At 43.9% G+C, this 4940-nt stretch overlaps 1 protein-coding gene across 4 annotated transcripts in view; it reads right to left on the reverse strand.

Moving 5' to 3' along the window:
- Positions 1-996, reverse strand: part of TBCEL (tubulin folding cofactor E like) — a 75425-nt gene extending 74429 nt beyond the window's left edge. For 2 of the 4 annotated variants that reach the window (XM_049620895.1, XM_049620909.1), the window contains exon 1: positions 115-290. The gene's annotated coding sequence lies outside the window, so the exon portion shown is untranslated. Of the gene's footprint in view, positions 1-114; positions 291-787 lie in introns of those variants that run through there. The other 2 variants (XM_049620919.1, XM_049620927.1) reach the window with 2 other exon arrangements.
- Between the last annotated feature and the right edge of the window lie 3944 nt (positions 997-4940).

Here is a 4940-nt window from a genome sequence, read left to right on the forward strand (position 1 = left end):
CCCCCCCCCCCATACTGCGCCCCAGCAGGAACGGCCCTCCGCGCCTCGGCTCCGGAGGGGAGCTCCCGGGGCCTCGAGAAGCCGGCACTGCCGGCGGGCCCGGGCTCCACTCACCCCTCAGCCCGGGAGGCGGGGGAGCTGCTGCGGCGGCTCCTCGGGCTGCGCCTCTCCTCCCCCCTCCCGGCCACCGCCGTCGCCGCCGCCGCTCGGCCTCCGGCCTGGTCCCGGCCGGCCCCGGCCCGGCTCCGCTTCACCTCGTCCCCCACTCTGGCCGCCGGAGCCCAGTGTCCTGCATTGACCCGGAAGCAGCTTTCGCGGCCCAACAACAACACGTGACCCCGCCGCACGTGTCACGTCCGCTGCGTGAAGGGGAGGGGGCGCCGGCGGAGCGGGTCCTCGGCAACCGAGCTCGGGTTGCCATGGCGACGGGGAGGTCTTTAAGGGCCTGGTAGTCTCTACAAACACACTGCACCTGCTCTTTCTCTTGGCCCTCGTGAGGAGACACCTCAGGTGCCAAGGAAGAGTGAATTGTCACATCAGAGTGAGGTAGGGGCGGGTCAGAGCAGAACCTGGGCAGCTGGGAGGCTGCTGCCTTGCAGAAAGGAGCCTTGGGCTGAACCTTTCCGGACTGACCTGGAATTTTGTCCCGGCCTTGGCACCGGTTTGCTGCGTGACCCTGATTAACTCACTTCCTGCCTCTGGCTTCAGTTTCCTCACTAGGCGAGTTCACGGCTGTAATCTAATAAAGTCCCAGGATGCTTTTGCATCGGGATGTGGTCGCACTCACTCTGGCCTTGATTCTGCGTCCCCTTTGCAAGGGCCTCTGGCATCCTGAGTTTTCAAATGCTCCCAGCACCGATGGAGAGACCCCCGCTTTCCATTCATTGGGCACCTTCTAGGCACACTGTACATGGGCTGTTTCTAATGTTCACAACTCGCAAACGTAGGCATTTTGTAGAACCGAGAACTTTAGTTCACAGACGTTAAGCGATCTGCCCAAGACCGCCCAGTTAGGAAAAGTGATCCGGCTGAGGTTTGAATCCAGGTCAGTCTGGTGCCAGAGTAAAAGTCCATGCACTTCACATTATGACATGCTATTGCTTCAGCCCCATACACCTTATCTGTGGCTGTTGGGCTGTGATTGCTTATGTACTTTTTTGTCCCTTTCTTTTGCAAGGGCGTATATGGAATAGGGATGGTGGTGGCTGATCTTGAAGAGAATTCAGCCTTGTATGGATGTGTCAGCTGACGTGCTAGGAGTTGCAAGGTTCTATGTGCTACACACATAAGATGTGTGTGCTTTTATGTGGCGTGTGTCAGGGAGCTGGGGAGGAGTTGTGATATGTATATATGTATGTATGTGTATATATATGTATATTGGTTCCTAGAGTGGGGGGTAAGGACCCAATGGCGGCTTATTACCATCAGCAATTAGGTACTTCTCTCGTTTTGTTTTGTTTTGTTTTGTTTTGTCTTACCCCATATGTAGAGCTTAGAGAAGTTGAGGCAGGGAGCCCAAAAGAGCTGGTTAAAGAAAATACTTTGAGGATCAAGGGGAGGGTGAGCCAAGCAGTGTGGCTTAGGTTGCTGAGATGGGGACATTCCTCCTCCTTCTGCAGAGAACAGAGCAGTGCCCTCAGAGTACCTCAAAGTACCGTCAGTGGCAAGGACCAGAGAAGAACAAAGTGATAAATGCACAGAGGAGGAAGAACAAGGTGAATGCTGCGTGGATATTTTGTTAATAGACTTCCTTGTGAGCTCAGGTACCACTGGGGACACACAGAAATACTTGGGAGGGTAGATGTCCTGTGAGCAACTAGAAAAAGGCAAGAAATGTGGATCATGAGTGCACAATGTATATAAACATATACATGAGTGATGCCTTTGACTGGGTGTGATTCGTTATATATGTCTTTGTCTCTTTGAGATATCTTTGAGTCATTTTGCCTTTGTTCCCATCTCTCCCCTTAATGAGCCAACTCCTAAAGACAAGATCCATTTCTCTACCCTTCTCCTGTCTATCTCCATAAGGCAGCCAATCCTATGTTTCTAAAACTCCTATCTCATCATGTTATACCCTGGAATGTAAAATCCTCCTGAGGTGAAAATCATAGTTATTAACATGCTCCTCAAGGCTTTTCATGGTCTGGAACCCTGCTGACTTCTCCAGTCTCATCTTTTTGTCCTTTTATCCTCTTCCTTTATACTCTCTGTTCAGCCTGGTAGCCGCTAGCCACAGATGGCTATTTAAATTTAAATTAATTAAAATTAAGTTAAATTAAAATTGCATTTCCTGAGTGACATGACACTAGCCACATTTCAAGTGCTCAGTAGCCCTAGGTGACTGGTGGCTATCATAAGGGACTGTGCCGATACATTTTTATCATCACAGAAAAGTCTTCCGGCAGTGCTGCTCTACACCCTCAATTCCTCATGTGTGATACATTCCGCGGGAATTCGCTCAGTTAAGCCCTTTGCTTGCAAAGTTATTCTTCCAGCTCCTTGAATCTGAAAATGATACACAATTGCTTATTTTGTTGTCTCCTTAATAAGCATGTAAACCTCAGTGAAGGCAGGAGCTAGGTCTGTCTTGTTCCCCATTGACTCTCCATTGTCTCTAAAGGATTGTCCTGTAGAAGGAGAGAGACGATGTCAAAGCAAGAGGCAAGGATAGAAAGACAAATTCCTGGTCTTTTTAAATACATTGTTGATAATTTAATTGTTTTGACCCAGAAATAGCAATTTCATATGACTCAACCTAATAGTAAGGAAGAACTTTGGAAGAATTGGAGCTGCTTCAGTTGGTTCTAATGAGTTCCCTGTCGCTGGAATGTCTTAAGCAAAAGCAGAATCTGTTAGAACCATCTGTGAATAATTCCAGGATTGGGTAGACTGGTTGACCAGTATAATTCTAAGAATCTAAATCTGTTGTGCTCCAACTGAGTCTTTAATTCAAGGGTTGAGTATGTCATAACAACAATCACAGCTAACTAAAATCTATGTACCAGATACTGCTCAAGAGATTTCACATAGATTATCTCCTTAATCCTCACAATGATCGTACAAATTCAGTTTGGTACCATCGGATTTACCAAGTGAGACCCAGGTTAAGTAATACACCCAAAACATAGAGCTAGTAAATAGCAGAGGCTGAATTCATATTTAGGTCAGTCTGACACCAGAATCTAAGCTCCTAATAACACTGTAGTTACAGGATATCATTCTATCATGAAGTTTCAGTCACATATTTGCATGTCCTTTTAATGCAACACATGTTGGTTTTATAATGGATATATTTCTTGTACTTAGCTAGGTGGTTTGGGGAAAACAAAGACAGATAAGGCATGGTTCCTACAGTGTGGTCCGGAAGACAATGCATAGCCTCAAATACAGTGATACAGAACAATTTATAGGATATTATTTTAAAAAGGGCAGGGGCACCTGAGTGGCTCCGTTGGTTAAACGTCCGACTTTGGCTTGGGTCATGATCTCACGGTTCGTGGGTTCGAGCCCCGCGTCGGGCTCTGTGCTGATGGCTCAGAGCCTGGAGCCTGCTTGGGATTCTGTGTCTCCCTCTCTCTCTGCCCTCGCCTGTTTGCTCTCTCTCTCTCTCTATCCCTCAAAGATAAATAAACATTTTAAAAAAATAAATAAATAAAAAGGGGAGTCATCTTAGGTGAAAGCATCTCTCAAGTAAGCAAAAGGATAAGGACAGAATTACATGAGAATTTAATCATATATGAGAATTATATGAGAACAACAACATATATATATATTACATATATATATTACATATAATACATATATATCTATTACATGCAACATTATATACAACATATATATATATATATATATTACATATAATACATATATGGGTACACAGGAGAAGGAAACTGCTTTACTTGAAAGAATAATGACTCGTTTGGAAATTAAGAGTCTGCAATATTGGAACTGGTTTTTCCACTAACCAGCCATGTCACTTGATCTCTTTCTGCTTTAGAGCTTTATCTACCAAATAACCTGGACTGGACAAACTACCATGGTGAGCCAACTGAAATTATGTGTAAAATATTATATATATACCTGTATTGTACACATATGCATTTTCAAGAGGAAGTGCCCTCGATTCCATCGATTTCACAAAGAAATCACAACTCAGAAAAAAAGGTTAGGCTTCAGTGTCCCCTTAAATTCTGCAATTCTGAGATTCTTTATTTTATTTTTGTCAACACTATTGACATATCTGTCAGGAAATGGACTGTCATGCCAAGCTTCCTGACCAAGCAAAGGGCAGAGATATTTTTATTTTAAACTAGAGAGTCATACCTAGAACGATTTATTTAGAAAGTATCCAGATTTCCTTACTGGGCAAAATATGGTCTTCAAAAAACAACTCTTAATTTACTTTTCTGCAATTTACATAAATGGATCAGTCATGAAGACCTTTATTTTCAAAGAGGCCTTGCATTTATTAAAAATATTTTTAACAAATTGATATAAGCCTCACTAACCCCTCTTAGTTTTTTTTTATTATGAAGGGATAACAACATACAGATTACTGCACATACGAATGTACATAAATGTACAGCCCAATGAATTATCACAAGGCAAAAACCCACGTAACACCACCCTACCAAGTCACAGAACTTTGCCAGTTTCCCAAAGCCTCCTCCCAGTCACTACAGCTAGTATTCTCCCCAAACTAGTATCCCGACTTCTAATACGGTAGCTTAATTTCCCATTTAAACTTTATATATGGAATCAAATGAGATGATTTAACACTGTGAGAGTCATCCAGGTGGTTGAATACAGTTATAGTTTACTGATTTTTGTTGCTAAATAGTATTTCATTATTGTAATTACCCCTTATTTATTTATCCATTCCACTGTTGAAGGGCATTTGGGTTATTTCCGGTTTTTAGTTATTGCGCATAATGCTG

The sequence above is a fragment of the Panthera uncia genome, chromosome D1, assembly GCF_023721935.1.
Source record: "Panthera uncia isolate 11264 chromosome D1, Puncia_PCG_1.0, whole genome shotgun sequence".
Classification (NCBI taxonomy): Eukaryota; Metazoa; Chordata; class Mammalia; order Carnivora; family Felidae; genus Panthera; species Panthera uncia.